Here is an 18,641-nt window from a genome sequence, read left to right on the forward strand (position 1 = left end):
TTCCGTATATGCCCAGTTTTTGTATATGCGCACATCTTCCGTATATACCCAGTTTCTGTATATGCCCAGTTTCTGTATATATGCACATCTTCCATATATGCCCAGTTTCCATATATGCACACATCTTCTGTATATGCCCAGTTTCCGTATATGCGCACATCTTCCGTATATGTCCAGTTTCCATATATGCACACATCTTCCGTATATGCCCAGTTTCCGTATATGCCAAGTTTCCGTATATGCGCACATCTTCCGTATATGCACACATCTTGCGTATATGCACAGTTTCCGTATATGCGCACATCTTCCGTATATGCCCAGTTTTCGTATATGCAGACATCTTCCGTATATGCCCAGTTTCCGTATATGCAGACATCTTCCGTATATGCCCAGTTTCCGTATATGCGCACATCTTCCGTATATGCCCAGTTTCCGTATATGCGCACATCTTCTGTATATGCACACATCTTCCGTATATGCCCAGTTTCCGTATATGCACAGTTTCCGTATATGCGCACATCTTCCGTATATGCCAAGTTTCCGTATATGCGCACATCTTCCGTATATGCTCAGTTTCCGTATATGCGCACATCTTCCGTATATGCCCAGTTTCCGTATATGCACACATCTTCCGTATATGCCCAGTTTCCATATATGCACAGTTTTTGTATATGCACACATCCTCCGTATATGCCCAGTTTCCGTATATGCGCACATCTTCCGAAGATGTGTACAAATTCCATTTACGGAAACTGGGCATATACGGAATATGTGCGCATATACGGAAACTGGGCATATACGGGTGATGTGTGCATATACGGAAACTGGGCATATACGGAAGATGTGCGCATATACGGAAACTGGGCATATACGGAAGATGTGCGCATATACGGAAACTGTGCATATACGGAAGATGTGCACATTTACGGAAACTGGGCATATACGGAAGATGTGCGCATATACAGAAACTGGGCATATACGGAAGATGTGCGCATATACGGAAACTGGGCATATACGGAAGATGTGCGCATGTACGGAAACTGGGCATATACGGAAGATGTGCGCATGTACGGAAACTGGGCATAGACGGAAGACACGCGCATATCTTCCATATATGCCCAGTTTCCGTATATGCGCACATCTTCCGTATATGCCCAGTTTCCGTATATGCGCACATCTTCCGTATATGCCCAGTTTCCGTATATGCATAGTTTCAATAAAGGTTAAAGAGGTTAAATAACAAGTACATGTTTATTAAATGGGTTGATTCTCACATGTAAAATCTATGGAATATGAACATAAACCATAAACTATAATTCATATGTAAAGAAATAAATGAATATTCTAGGGTCGAGGATGTGAAAATATATTTAAGCTGTCATATTTTTTTCGATATATATTTTGTGTATACTTAAGAGTCGTTATTGTATGGTAGCTTATGATAAAAATATCTATGGTTACATATTTGTTAAGAGACTTTGTAAGAATATTTTTAAAGTGATATTGGATTGTAATGTGTGGTTATTGTTTTTTATCTAGTATCAAGTTAGAAAGGCTTATGTATTTTTAGACAGATTAATCTTGAGGTGCGAGGTATAAGTCTTAAGATTACATTTTAAACATCAAATAAGATATAAATATATAAGTAACTTAACTTATAAACTTGATAATTTGTAAATAATAAACGAAAAATCTAGTATCAAGTTAGAAAGGCTTATGTATTTTTAGACAGATTAATCTTGAGGTGCGAGGTATAAGTCTTAAGATTACATTTTAAACATCAAATAAGATATAAATATATAAGTAACTTAACTTATAAACTTGATAATTTGTAAATAATAAACGAAAAATCTATTACAACTATTCATCAAAAGTAATGTAACATTGATAGAATATAACATCGCATCCACATAACGATTTAAAATTCAATGAAAATGTTGTCATCAACACAAGTATAAATTTATGTATTTTTATTCAAAATAGGTCCAACTATACATGTTTCTTTTTTACAAAATAGAACATCATTTCCAACATAAATAATGGAATCTCATGCCCATAAATGACATAATGGAAAAACAACATCATGATCGATCTAAAGTATGGATCTATAAGTCACCCTCGTCCCTCTTGGCACTCCCAGGTGGATTTCCAAATTGATATCTCTGCAAAAAAATACAATAATCAATTAGTTGTAAAAATTGAAAGGAATTTAATCAATTTCATTAATTCACGATGATATTTTGATCAAATACTCGTTCTCACCGTGAGGTTTTGAGGCAATGGAGAAGACAGCCCTTCCTGAGTAGATGGCGGAGCACTTGGTGACAAATATAGGCATGGTTCAGGGGTGCTAGATAAAGGCATGGTGGATGTGAAATAGGGAAAAGGTAGTGGGTGTGGGCGACAATACACCCCCACCGGTTGTACGATAGTGGGAATCACTGTAGGCCGGGGGATTAACCTAGGGGGGGAAATTGGAATGTTAAGGGTGGACGATTGAAAAGATGAGAATGGTTGATGACTGAAGGGTAGGGGTGAGCATTGGGAAGGTATTAGAGAGGTGGTTATAGGCATGGAAGAATTTATGGAGGAAAAAGGTGGTGGGTGTGGGCGATGATACATCCTAATTGGTTCAGCAATAGGGGGAGCACCCTTGGGGAGGATATTGGGGTGTTAATGGCTGAAGTCGTGTTCTCAATGCTAGATCTTTTTTCAATAGCATGTTCATCAAATAAACGAATTCGACAACTTGGAATGTTGTGAAATGTGGGTCCCTCAGCTGTAACAATAAAAATAGTTCATATAGTCATGCAAATGTGTTGAACATGCTAATATATCGCATTTAACATAAAACAATGCATAGCATGAAATTTCCATACCAATATTGGGTATAATAGAATCTTGTATTATCTCAGGCGCGTGGTCCACATTTCTTTGTTTTTGAGAAGCTGACCCCAATTGTTCATCCATTCTTTTTTTCCTTGCATGAACTCGTCCAACCCTTTCAAATTGTAGATTATCTGTCCCTGATTTTGACTTGCGACCACATGGGCCTACCGATTGCATCTGTCCCATGACAAATAACATTGGATTTATCAATATGTCTACATGTAGTATATGTTATTACAGCATCATCTGGTCTCATTTGAAGTCGTCGCACAAAGAAGTGACATTGGCAACCAACTTTAATACTTTCATGTCGATTGCGGTTTGTCTTTGGATCTGATGATGCACTCCTAATTATCCTTGTTGACTCCGGGCCATATGAACACCAATAACTGTACGTAAAAAAATTACTACAAATTAGATATAATATTTATGCATATTGAAAAAATTATACGTATCTTGAAAAAGCATATAGAGACTCACACACTGTACTCCAGGTATGTTGAGTAATTGGTGCGTGTGATATCCTCTATTCCTCTACTTCGATGTTTCTTGAGAAGAAATCGAGTGGGTGCACTTTCATTTGATTCCTCTCCACTTATGAAATCATCAAGTCGACAATATGGAATCACCGCAACTTGGTCCCCCCCAATCTCTGTCCATGTTAAGTCTTCTGCTGAAAATTGTATCATATCTTCTGGGTCTTCAACTTCCAACTCGTTAATCTTCCCCCACTTACTCATTCTTAAAATACCTGTACGAATTGCATTGAAAATAATTTAGTTTGAGTAAATATTATGGTCTTGATCAATGCATAGCGTACCACTTTGGGATTAAGTAATATTCAGGGGATCTTAGATGACATTGTACGATAAGTAAGATATTAATAAGCTTAAATATCTCTGACAAGTTTAGATTAACCATGTACAGAGAAAATTTTAAGAACCCCTCCTAAATTTATATATATAATAAATGGGCGAATCTCCATGTTATATAGGAAAAATGGAAGGCCATTTTATCAATAATATAATATGTATATATAATTTTTTGGCGAATCTCTCACCAGGCATGGCGAATATTTTACTCAATTATAAAATCTTGTGTTTATTGAATACACAAATGAAATCATTGCATTTCTTTAAAATATCTTTTGAAATAAAAATTACCGAAATTACATATCGATAACCTAGTGGGTGTAGGATAAAATTCACCCATGTCATTCACAGAAAACATGAGAGAAAACCTAATACTATATATAAAACCAATAAAAATTCAAATTCATCACTTCTAGGGACCTCATAGCCACCCTGCCAATACACAAGTACGTTCCTATTTGCAGTTAGAAAAATTACCCAAATTACAATCTGTTTACTCCAGCATGTGTTGGAAAGTTATAGAAGGATGACTAGTGCAATAGCAATCAAACCAGAAGGAAGATTTTCGGTGATAACTCTTTCTACCCTTGGTGAATCCGGAACACTAGAAGTAGGAGTAACAGGTTCAGATACGTCAGGTTCTTCGCCTATATCACTAGCAGATGAAAAACTACCAGTAAGCTCTGAAACTGCAACAGCTTCAGGATTATAACATGTTTCTAAACCTTGGTAATCCAGATGAACTACCACTGAAGACTGTCCTTCTTCAGGTGAACCTCCTTCTTCAGGTGAACCTACTCTACTGCCACTAGGATTTACAAGGAATTTCCAACCTTCGAAATGACTCGGGACCTCTTCGGGAGGTTGGCCTCGAAGTCTATGAGACCTCCTCAACAAATCGGCCACGGTGACAACTTCAGGAGACTTGCCCCGACTGGTAGGGGACTGTCTCGGTAATTCAGCCACAGTTAAAAACTTTTAAACTACTGCACACGCAGACAAAGTAGAAACTCAAATCAAACCACCTAAAGTCTCTAAAGAACCAAACAAATTTGAATCAGACGCCTAAAGAATCTAGGGCGTCAAACCATACGCAAACAGTAACCTTCTAGACCGAAAACACTGGTTGGTGATGAAATCCAACGTCGTCGAATTCAGTGCAGAAGTGGTGGGTGAAACAGTTACCCCGACAACCTGCTTAATGAATAGACTGGACCAAGTTCCTCCACTTTTAACTGTCTCGAGTGAAGTGAACCCCCAGAAAATCCAAGTGAGTCTAGCCGACGTCTGTTCCAGGTACAGTGGGATCTTCCCTCCACCGTCACCTCGGGTAGAGCCCTAAAGATTATGGTCACTAAGGTCACCAATAGCAACAAATACACCTGGGGGAACAGTCTACGATCCGATACACACGCAAGGGCAGAGTAGCAAGCTCAATCCCCTTGCCGGCTCCTTGACAATAATCCAAGGTTTACCGACAAGTGACCCCAGGCTCCTCGACAATAATCCGAGGTTTACCGTTTGTAGTACGTGTATATCTGGCGTCGTTCCCAATGAAGGAGGATTGATCCCCTCACTGGTTCGGACACGATCTCGTGCTTCTCCTTTAAGAGGAGCTTTCCCAGAGCGTAATTGTAACAATTGGATTTATCCTACCACAAGATGAGCTACTTGTTTGGTTTTACTGTCTTGGAGAGTTAATTACTCTCCTACTCCAAGACACTAGCCTGATCTATATTGGTGTTTCAGAGCCCTAGTAAATAAAAAGTTACTACGTCAATTTTACTTTAAGCGTTAATTTTATGGTTGTTCTTTAAGTCAAAAGGTAGTGTAAATGAAACTGAATGGTGTGTAGACTCGACTCAAATCCACTAAAAAATGCACCTAGGATGATTTAAACTATTTTGCCTTTTTCAATGAATATCCTAACTAAGAGAGTTGAGAGAATGCAAAATTTATAAAATGACAACTTTCGTAGCAAAGACAATCAAAGAAACAATCTCTTTATCTTTTCCGACGCATACAACTCATGACCACTAATTATCTCACGAAAATTTCCTTTTTCTTTCAAAAACTCCAAACACTACTTAAAGCAAACTTTTTCCAAAAGAATTTTTATATTTTTCCTATACTAAGAAAACATATAAAACTATGTTATCAAAAATCAATTTTAACAAATCTATGAAAATCAAAGCAATTTTACTTGGATTATGGCCACTTACTTTTCCCCTTAATTAAGCTATGTGTGAAATGTAAAAATTTTAAAGTAAAGGCTAAGTAATTGCCCTACTAATATTGATTATTAAAACAATCCGAACTATATGGAAAAAAATTGCAGAGGTGAAGGCAATTCACTAAAGTTTGCCAGTCACCCACTAAAGAAAAATTACAATGATTGTTTTTGTTCTCTGTAAACCGTGGGGTTAGGCTCTGCACAAGCGAGCAAATGGTGTGTCAATCTGCAAGAAAATGATAATTGTTAAGCCAAATTATAGATATTAGGAGAGAGAATGATTATAAGCAATATGCATTATCAATGTTCTAAATTTAAACTTATATGATTAAAGAACAACATATTTTATAAATGATACTATACTATAAATAATTTGACTAAAATTTACAATCTCACTAAAACAAATTAGTATTGAAGAACAAAATTTATTTATACATTCAAAAATCTAATTTACCCAATAAAAAATTGCATTATAAAATTTTTGAATATAATTTAATAAAAAACCTACAATCTTATAAAAAAACAAAAATCATTAAATTTTAGGCCAAAAATAAAATAAATTAATTATTATCTTCACCCACAATTATAACTATGTACATTAACCCTTATAGGCATATCTACTACCTTCCCTCCAATACCATGGTCATTAAACTCATATTTGAGGACTCATTTTTTAGGACAGTACTCCTTTTCAACCACTGCACCTATATTATAATTTAGTTGGGTTGGGATGAAAGTTGGGGCGCTTTACCTTTGGTCTCAACTATAACCGTGTACATTAACACTTACAACCATATTTGCAACTTTCTTTGAAACACCCTGCACATTAAATTGATTTACCGAGCAAGCATTCCTTTTCAGAAACTGGAAGTAATATTATACTTTAGCTGGGATGGGCGGCTCTTGGAAAATAAAAAAGAGGGATTAGATATTATAGTTAATTTATAATTTAGATTAGTTGAGGATGAGATATATGGTTAAGATATTGTTTATAATTTTTTTTTACTAAATTTGTGTTTCACTTAGACTTATATCAAACAGATATAAACACGCCCCCCCAACACACACACACACACACACACACACATATATATATACCAAGTGCTAAAAACAAGTGTGGCATTTACAACTAAAACAAACAAAAGAAATATGTCTTATGTTTGTTCGAATTCCATTGCTGGGACGTTCGGTATCCTCGTTTTAAAAGGTGCCATATAAAAGAAAAAGTATTTATTTAGAAGGATGACATAATATTTTCCAATACCACTGTTGCGTTTATGAAGTGGCATCCACAAATCTAGTTGAGCTACGTCAGTATATTCGCGGAGGTATTGAAACTTGAATTTTATGAAGCATATTAAATTTAAATTTTAGGTAGCCTTAGATAATTGTAGGAAGGCTTGATATTGAAATTAACAGGTTTTTAATTAAGGTTAAAATTTCTCTGTATTTATCTGTAGAGTAAAAATTTATTTAACCATTACCAAAACAGTGTCAAATTTTTTTGTAATAGTCTATCAGAAATAAATCTCTCTTATTGAATTCCATAACATTATCATGATTTTGCATTATTTCTCAATCCTTGTAATTCCTATTATCTAACTTGATAATAGCTATCATGAAAATGCAGGAAATGCAATTTTTTTTTACAATCATGGCCATATAAAACTTATAGTTCTTTTTTATAATTTTATTAATATAATTTATTTTTTTCTTACAATCTTTTTATATAATGAATTATATAAATATCATTAAACTCATCATAGAATTTAGGTAAAGAATTATAAAATTATAAAAAGAAACAACTCGTAAAATTTAATAATTTTAATAATTACCTTTTTAATTTTGGACAATCTTTTACAGTATTTAACAAAGGAGGAATTGCACACTATGATTCCTTAGTATCCTATCCATGTTGTAGAGGGGAAAAAAATTGTTCAAATTTCTAGCACTGTTCTATTGATTGCTCCTACTGATGGGGATGAACAAAAATTAGTCTAATCCTATATCCAATATAATTCTATGTATAGTATTCAAAACTATCAATGTAAAAAGTGTATGTATGAATTTGGGGTAATACATTGAAAAATTGAAGGCACTGTTCTTTCTCTTGTAAACTTCACTTGATTTGTCTGTAGATCTTCCAGTGTACCATCCACCATAGTTGTAACTTTTAGTGCCAAAAGTAACCCAAAAATGTCTTTGCACCATCCACACTAGGGAAATAAGGTGGTTCAAAATATATCTGACGTAGGGCATCACAAGCACCTAGATATGATGGACCATTCATTTCAGTGCTACCCATGGTTGTTACTACCAGCTGTTGATATGAGAAGAAAAACCTTTTCACCGCGGCTTCTATTGCCTGGAAGGCCAACAGAACATGTATTGTTGCAACATGGTAAGCACCTGAAGTGTCATGTGAGCGCAGTCCATGTGAATGAAACAAATGCATAAGTGCCTCCTGGAGCCTTGGTCCACCCTTTGGATCAGCCTCAACACCGATGACTTTGGGCACCAGATGCCTTAGTTCCTTGCATGCATTTGTAAGGTCTCTAAGGGGGGCAGACCGAAGGCAATATGCGCCTGCAAGCGTACTAGTGCTGCTAATTGCCAACTGGTGTTTAAGGCAAAGGAAATCATCAGGGTCCATCACTAGAAGCAAGTTCACAATTTCTGTGAGCATGTTCCACATCCTTTCAACCATCCAACAGTCTTTGGATGCTCCTACGAAATCCCCAGAGTCTATTCTTTCATATACTCTCTGCAACAATTCTTGGCCTACAAATACCCAGGCCTCAAAGATCTGGAGGACATTGCAAAGTTTGGCATCTTCTAGATTATGGAACTGTTTATGTTGTTTTAAAGAGTGCAAATATCTTGGCTTGCAGATTCTATCATATTCAAGAAGAGGCTTACCTGACATATTTGGTTCCCCCAGACCTAAAGTGAAGGGAGTCCTCTGCATATGGCCTTCAATGGCAAGCCATATTCTAGAAACCATAGCTTCAGCGCTTTTCCATCTACCCAAACGAGGAAGTAAGCTCTCTTCACTTGTTCTGCTAACCACAGGTAAAGCACCAGGTCTCTGCCATACCTCGTGGAAAACTTTCCTAGCAAGAATACCACTACTTACTGACAACTGAAGAGTGGGAACCTGCTTGTCATTTTCACAAATCATTGAAATCAACTCAATCTGGGAACTAATTAAGGATTCAAGCCTTCTCTTCCATTCCTCTTTGTCAATGTAAGTCCTTGTGTCACAGAGGACAGACGGAACAAACCGAAAAGTAATCTCCAATGACTGTAAGGCAGCCTTTACCAACCCCTCTCTAGACCAACCAGGCCATTCCTTGAATTTCCACATGGCACTGAGCTCGGGGAGATGCACATACTGCTCGTAACCCGCACACTCCATGGGGGAGGGCTCTATAGAGTCTTCAACAAAGGAAAAATAAGATGCCATTTATTTACAGGACATATTTTTTCCCTGCAAACATAACCAAGAGAGTAAAGACACTAATTCTCTCCATATACCATAATCTAAAAAGAACAACATAATAATAGAATAAACACTAAAATCCATTTTAAACACTAAAATTTTGAAAACTGGAATAGAATAAAATGTTCTTAAATCCTTGATATATTTCAAAAGTTTTATATAATATGTTACTGGATAGAAAGCATATCTATTTGTTGCAACTCAACTTTTTCTGTATACGATAAAAACTTAACACATAAATTATCTTGCGGTTGCCGAGCCTCACTTATAAGCCTTATGGCGATGTTAATGCCGTTATGACTACACAGAGATCCGGAAATAATCCCATCACCAGAAAATAATCAATAGAAGGGTATAATCAGTTCATATCGGAACTGAGTTAATCTAATGGAAACAATGCAAAACATGGCCTATATCGATGTGAGACACAAACTACCTGTTGTGATATATGTAAGCCGTGGAATTTTCTCTAATCTAGCAGAAGGACATGGTGCATCGATCTTCAAATCGATAAAATTAGAGGTGATAGGAGGGCACTCTATTGAATGGCTGTGCCATATTGCATTTTCTATGTTTTTAGTATCGTCTTATGAAGAAGATTTTTGATACGGTAATAAATTCTGTAAGTTTTGTTTCTTTATATTCAGTGGCCCTTTTTAGACTGGTTACAGGAATAGTTCTGAACAATGTGTATGTGGATGGGAAGCTTAGTATATCTTTTTATTTTGGCAAATATGGGAGAGATATGAATAGCATGTACTATTAAAATAGGTGATGGGTCCACTTGATGTATTATGTTATTTTATTAATTCAAAAAATGATTGAATCATTGGAGCATTGTTGAGAGTTCGACGTTAGAAGAAGTAGACTGAATTGAATGAGTTAACACTTCGATCATTATTTAATGTTTAAAAAAATAATTTATATTAAAATTTTGAAAGAATGGTCAACAACTTATGCATTTTTAAAGATGTAAACTGAAGTAAATGATTTAACACTTCGATTATTATTCGATTTTTAAAAAATAAATTATATTAAAATTTTGAAATTAAATGTTAATAGTGAAACGGGTTTTTATTTAAATTTATATGTATTTTTACATTTATGTAATATTGATTTAAAAAATTAATATTATTAATAGAAAAATATTTTAAGAATTCCAATAAAAATATTTAAAATAGTTCAAATTAAAAAGGAACAGAGAAATTATGTTCCTTATATAACAATAGTTCAAATATAGGAAACTTAGGGTCTGTATACCAAATTTAGAGTTCATAGACACTAAAAATATTACATGTTAAGTAAAGTATTAAAAGAAATGTTTTAAAACAAGAACACATATTGGATAAACGAGTTATGTGCATCCATGCATCCATGAGAAAATTTACAGACTTGGAAATTTAAAATCCTTCGGCGCTGCAAACCTTTAATTGCTTCAGAGATTTAGATTTACAGATGTATCAAAACAGTTTTTGGAAAAAAAATAAAAATCACTGGGCTTTACTTTTTAAAAAATGGAGCAAGAGGGTTAACTGGGCATATAAATGTGCTGATATTTTGCAGAGGCAACCCCAAAACTTGTTCTTCAGCTGATGAATGTGAGAGGGCTTACGATTTCCCATGTCAAAAGCCATCTGCAGGTATGCACTCGTTGCTTTTTAATTCCAAGCTGCAGAGTTATTGTTTTTCCAGAACAAAAGTTTGACATTGTATTTAATGGAATATTCTATGATGTTTTCCAGATGTACCGTACTGAAAAGAACAACCAACACAACCATGGTAATTAATTTAGTTTAGTTCTTCTTTTCTACACTATTTTTTATTGAATTCTACTTTTGTCAATACAGTAACAACTTTGGGCTTACAGAATCCCAAACCCAAAACTGCCAACAACAATCTATGCCAACAAATGGCCAGAAGCAACATATCACAGATAACGATGGTGAAGAGGATCTGTGTTCTGATTTTTCAAAAACATCTACGTGCTCCTCTGCGTATTCACTTGGAACAACTCATAATAGGTAAGCACTATAACCATAAATCCTTCTTAATTTTGAAATTTTGGATTTTCAAGAATGTGTGAATTCAAGACTGCAAAATTACAGGCTTTGGATGGGAGACACAGACTCTTTTATCATGGCCAGTGAACGAAGTGCTCTCGATCATGTAAATTCAATTGAACAGCAGCCAACCTGGAGTGATTCCATACAACCTGGCACTGGTCGTCATGGTAACTTGGTTGGAAAATTTCATAATAGTTTACAATTCTAAGATATCATAGTTTGATGATGAATATATTTATTTCATTCGTTTGAAGATTCTTTTGACCTTTTCTATAAAAACCTGTTTTGTAAATGTATGTCTGAGTAACAAATACTCTAATATTTAGACATGAACCATGTTTGACATTTTGAAATAGTTAAATTGTTGGCTTGAAAGCAAAGTGTTTTCATTTCTCAGGTCATATCGCGGAAGAAACTCCAACTCCAACTGATATTTTTAACAAAGGAAACTCTGACTGCAGATCACAGACAAGTTTGAAGGTCAGCGAAAAAAACCCTAAATAATTAGTTCATTTTACTAAATTAATTAATTAGATAAATTTTCCGAGTTACTGTGCAGTGCAAGAAGCTTTTTAAATTTGATAATGTATAATTTTTTTGATGTAGATTTTTATTGTGAGATGAATTTTTGGAAAATAATTAGTTTGTTACACATTTATTGACGTGTACTGAAATGTTTGACCAACTAAGTTAGCCAACACAGTTCTTTTGCAAAAAATCATTTTACAATTAATTTGTAAGTGAAACTATGAAATTTTGTTGATCTTGTTTTTTCCTTCGTGGACAGGGGAATGAGGTCGAACATCTGGTTCACATCTTATTACTGCGACATGAACAAAGTAATGCGATGGATAAGCCCCAGGAGCCATTGAGATACCCTTTTGAACTGCAATTGACAGGAAGATTATGCCAAGGAAATGGGAAATGGGAAGATGAAAAAGATGAAAATCCATTTCATGAGACAGTTGATATTACTAATCTATCACTTAGCCTTAGTACAACATATAACAAAACAAAAACATCATGCCCAAGAGAAAGCGGTCTTCTCTCATTAAACTATAATAGCTTTCAAGATCAGAACGATATCAAGCTGGATTTGACGATATGAACCGTGGCGCTTGAAAAATCAGAGACCAGAACGAATATTAATGCTGATTTCGATGGTTCAAGATAACCAAGTTCGCTAAATTCTCTTCTCTTAGTTACAGGGTCCTCGCTATGGTTGAAGATAACCAAGTTTGCTAAATTCTCGTCTCTTAGTTTCAATAAACTTTCAGAATTTCATTCTTCAAAAGCTTAATGCCTCGTGCTTTTTCTTTTCTTCATTGTTTCTCGTTTTACTTGTAATAGATCGGTTTAACAGTGTTGGACTTGGGAGACCAACACACCAGAATATATGATCTATGCAATTTTCAAGCACACAGACAAGAATATATATATGATCTATGCAACTTTTAAGCACAGATGGCACAGCGTAAATATTTCTTCACAGAAGGGAAAAATTATGGATCGATGGCTTACTAATCAAGAAATTACCTTGAGATATATTATTGAGATCAGAGTGACAACATCCAAAACAAACCCAAAAATTAAATCTAATTCATCTAGCCATTTTAGGGCATACATCATGAAGGAATTATATAACCCTTCTATATATAATCACAAAGTATTGAACAATTATGATCGTAAAGGTTTTAATACCGTGGCAATGGAAGTCACCCGTGATCACCAATCTCTGTTCGCCGCTGCAGAGCCGTGTTCTTCTTCGCTGGTTGCAGGGGCTGCTCTGCCGTGTTCTTCTTCGCGGGTCTTAAATCTTGATAGCGTATGGAGTTTATGGATCCCAGCACCAGTAATTGCGTGGGTTGAAATCTCGATAGCGTATGGAGTTTATGGATCCCGGCACCGTTAATGCGCGGGTTGAGTTGGTAAACTACGGAGGCGCCGGCAGAATTTAAGTCCATTAATGGATAGGTTGGTGAACTGGTTATGTCCTCAAACTGGAGGCGGGCAGGGACATCGGCACCGGACGCGGGCAGGAACGGGCATTGCCACAGCTGAGTGATGAGATATGCATCCATGCATCCATGCATGTGATGGGCTCTCCGGGTGACGGCAATCTGGTGCATTAATGATGCTATAGTCCATGAAATAGCACTTGCCGGTTCATCAGTGCCTCGATGTAAAGTACGAAAAGCGTGTGCATATCCTGCCTATTAATGATACCGTCAAGGGTGTTACTGACAATCTGTTCGATGCATATTTAAAGCCCTATTTCATGGAGGGATATCACCAAGTAAGGAAAGGAGACCTTTTCCTTGTTATAGGTGGAATGCATAGTGTAGAGTTCAAAGTATTGAGACGGACCGAGGGGAATATTGTGTTGTTTCTCCTGATACTGAGATCTTTTGTGAGGGAGAGTCTGTGAAGCGGGAGGATGAAGATAGATTGGATGAAGTTGGTTATGACAATGTTAGTGATGTAAGGAGGAAATGGCCCAGATTCTGAATTGGTTGAGCTTCCACTTAGGCACTCGATAATTCAAAGGAAAGCACGTGTTATATGTGATGCTAATGGGTAAACACATTTATGAGAGCCCCGACAGGAACTACAAGGCTAACCATTCACGAAAAACATTGAATGGACACGACAATACCATTCACATTTAAAAAAAAGGAAATTTAATTAAGTGAATTTAAAAAAAAGGATTAATCAATTAATAATCATAAGTGACTTATGAAATTATAATAAAGTTACTTTATTCAATTATAAAGTCACTTTATTTATTAATTTTATTAACTTACTTTTCTTAATAACATTATATATATAAAATAAAATGATATTAAAAAATGAATAAGAATATTATATTAAAAATATATATAATTAACAAAAAAAAAGGAATTCAATAACACTTCCTACACATGCTGACGTGGGTGAGTGAAGAAATTGTCAGCGATTAAGCTTTGAGGACAAAGTTTTTTGAAGAGAGAGGCAATGTTAAGAATATAATTTAGATAAAAATAAATGTAAATAATAAATAATCAAAGTAATGATTATTTAAATAGTCATTAGTTAAATTAAAAGGCATGTCTAAAGACATGCTAAGTCATAAAGGGGCACCTACCTAGGTATATAAGTGGGCTCTCATTGTAACATTCATTCACTCTTGTACATTCATCTTATTAATACAAATATTACTTACAATACATTATGTATTTTACATATTAAAAGCACAAACAATTCTAAGTTCTGTCGCTTTAGAGAGATCTTTTTAAAGGCTTGGAGGGGTTGTTTATGAAGGGAAACAACCCCTAGTTTCCCTCAAAACCACTTGAAAAAACGTGAAACAACCTTCTGAGGGGTCTGCTACTGCCCTGACAATAAATTGGTTGGTTTATGACGAAACTGACTGGTTTCATCATAAACTAGCTGCTTTATGGCCGTTTAGGCCCAAAAACTGGGAATCTGCTCCAAAAAACCAATTTTTCAACCGGTTCAATGGCTGAGGCTAATGAACTGACGAGTTTGACCGATTTACAATTTGAATTGGATGGTTTTGAATATTATGGCTACAAATTGTTCATAAAGGCTATGAGCTCATTATGGTCATTGTGTTGATCTCGAGCTAATTTCTCTACTAACAGAGTGACATGACACAACTGAGCTTTAATAAAATCAAATGGGGGAGGAAGTTCCACTTTTCTAGGAGAATTAGCCTGCTGGTCTACCTCCTCTCTAATGTCCCATTGATCCATAGAATGCATTGTCCCATGCCTCGAGGGTCGACACCCCTACGTGCATGTCATCTTTGTCTTTGCATTTCCTTCCGCATACCCCTTTCAACTAGAATTCCTAAGGTCCCACACCCCACGATCCATTTCAAGAAACCCTCCTTGCTGGCCCAACCCTTGGATCTACGTCACAGAACTGGAAACTGACCTCTGCCTCACCTCAACCCTACACATAAAATATGCTCACCCACCCCTTGCACTGAGAACCACTAAGCATACACGACATGAATCCACCCTCTGGAGTCATTGGACCACCTCCAATATAGCTTCCCCATAGGCCTAGTATCCGTTGGTTGACAACTAATCCCTTCAAAGAAAATGTTACTAGCCACAATGAAACCCAAACCAACAACTATGGCCATGAGGGTAGTGGAGCTAGTCAAATCATAACATCAGATGAAAAAGACAAAATAGGCGAAACCATAAGAATTTACCTGCACCATAGTGAATTTGGGAAACCCCCAAACCAAGCTACAAAAATTCTCCAATCTACAAAATCTATGCCTAACTCACATTGCAACGCTTTCCCACAAACCACTTCCCGCCACAATGTCCCAGGATCCCAGGTAGCTACCTTAAGAACCAACTCCATAGCCAGTGACACACTATACCGTATGAAAATGTAACCCCTCTTGACAGTTTGCAAACAAGGAGTGTGGCATGGCTTGAGGATTAAGCCATCCTGCGCACCTAAAGAGCTAATACTTGCCATAGTCTCCACCTTCATCTCTTACGACACACAAACGAGTCCCTCGACTAGGCAAATGGTGATTAAACCCCAAACATTCTCCATAACCTTCACTAGGCTCTCGCTAGATGAGGCGTTTTCAACACACTTTCGAATCATTAATGACACTTGGTGGTGGTATTATCAGCCCATCCTGAGCCACCAATCTCCTGCCTGACACCACCATTGGGGGATGTTAAATTATCATTATTATTAATTATAAAAAGGAATATATATAACAAGACTTTCAACCATGGAGATTCACCCAATTTTATCATGGAGATTCTTAATTTGTAAACAAGATTTGTTACAATACCATGGCTTACTAATACCACATGCCCAAGAAAACCATAATTCATATTCATATGACTTATTTTTAATTAATCAATTTAATTAAAAGGTAAAAAAATGACATAACTAACTTTGAGATAAATCTCAACCTTTGATTTGTGAATAATACTAAGAATATTCTAGAATATTCTACAGAGGTTAAGTCCCTACCATCTGCCTAATAATTATTGATAATTAAAATAAAATTATGGAAGCGCTATTCCAAAATAGATACATTGAGTTACCTTTTAATTAAATTGATTAATTAAAAAATGTCATGTGAACAAGTGCCATATGAAATGAATAATGATTTTTTGGCATGTGGTATTCATAAACTATGGCATTGTAACAAATCTTACTCATAAATTAAGAATCTTCACCATAAAGTGATGGTAAATCTCCATAATTAAGAATCTTGTTACATTCTTTTAAAAAATGTAAATATGTGTAACTTATCAATTAATTATTTTTACAATAATAATAATAATAATTTAAAATCAAATTATAATTTACTTAATTTTTGTTACTTTTTATAACCGAAGATATATCAAGAATTAAATGTAGTGTTTTAAGGCCTATTGGCATTTACCAACCATTTAATTTATATGACAACCATATAAATTAAATGGTTGGTACACTTCATGATACATCTCACATGACCAAGATTAAAAAATAAAAATAAATATTAATTAGATTATAACTTTATTCTAAATTATTATCATTACTACTAAGAGAATTAATATATGAGTTAAACATATATATATTTTTAATCATGGAGATTCAATCCCACTTTATCATAGATATTTTCAATTCATAGATAGACTTTGTTACAATACTATGGGCCAATACATTCTCTTAAATTAATCAAACTATAAGTTAAATCCCCATGATCCATTTAATAATTGTTGAAAAATAAATTAAGACTTTGGAAGCCCTATTCTAAAACAACACACTTATGAGTGTGATTATCGACAATTAAATTAAAACACTGAAAATCTTATAATTAGTAATTAAATTAAAATTTTGAAAATTCGATTTCAACATAATTATTATATGAAGGAGATATCATTAATTATTAAGATGAGAAGACTCATGTCTACCTTCAATGTAATAGGGAGATATGCATGTTCCCCTTTGCATAAGTAAACCAGTGTAGATCCATCTTAATTTCTAATCTATCAAATGCATTGAGGGATCAAATCCCTCAAGGTGAAAACCTCTTTTTTGAGTGCAAAACTTGAGGGGAAGTTTTTGAGAGCTTTGATCCCTCTAGACTTTTGATAGATATGGAATTAAGATGGACATAGGCTAGTTTAAATATTAATAATTATAATTATAATTATTAATATTACTATTTAATTTAATTTAATTTAATTTTTAATTTTATGTAATTTTAGTGAGTCAAAATGTTTATACAACATAACATAATTTTACAACATTTCTTCCATACTAAATTAGAGAGTGCCTTTAAACACAAAAATAATAATTATCTACTAAATAAACTTCCTATTAATAAAATTAATTAACACAAGTAAAATTTAACATCAACTTCTTTCCACATCTCAAATAACTCTTAGATTATTCTATATATCAAGGAATTTAAAAATACTTAACTTCCATAATATAATATTTTAAATAAATTTAAAAAAACTTAACTTCCCTAATATGCTATTTTGAATAAATCTTAAAGACTTTCCATAATATAATATTTTTAATAAATCTAATATACTATTTCAAATAAATCTAAAAAAACTTTCCATAATATAATATTTTTAATATTAACCAAATAAATCTTAAATTATTCTATATGTCAAAGAATTTAAAAATACTTAACTTCCATAATATAATATTTTAAATAAATTTTAAAACACTTAACTTCCATAATATACTATTTTAAATAAATCTAAAAAACTTTCCATAATATGATATTTTTAATAAATCTAATATACAATTTTAAATAAATCTAAAAAACTTTCCATAATATAATATTTTTAATAAATCTCATATTAAAATTTATATGCAATATTTTTATAATTATTATTTAATCAAATAATAACATTGCTATACAGCTTACATAATACGTAAAATAATTTTACGAATTAAATAGAATTTGGAGAAACGGAATCTCATTCGCCAACTTTCTATTTAAAAAAAAAAAATTATAAGTAATTTAAAAATATTAATAAAATATATATTTTTAATAAAATAAAATAAATATTAAAATTTTAATATAA

The 18,641-nt window shown here is 34.2% G+C and overlaps 1 pseudogene; it reads right to left on the reverse strand.

The window, feature by feature from the left end:
- Window positions 1-8,167: 8,167 nt before the first annotated feature.
- LOC149163630 (nematode resistance protein-like HSPRO2 pseudogene) lies at window positions 8,168-9,460 on the reverse strand (annotated as a pseudogene).
- Window positions 9,461-18,641: the final 9,181 nt, after the last annotated feature.

Source organism: Pinus tabuliformis, chromosome 5_1 (genome assembly GCF_031772625.1).
Source record: "Pinus tabuliformis cultivar Carrire ecotype Pingquan chromosome 5_1, CPIR1, whole genome shotgun sequence".
Lineage (NCBI taxonomy): Eukaryota > Viridiplantae > Streptophyta > Pinopsida > Pinales > Pinaceae > Pinus > Pinus tabuliformis.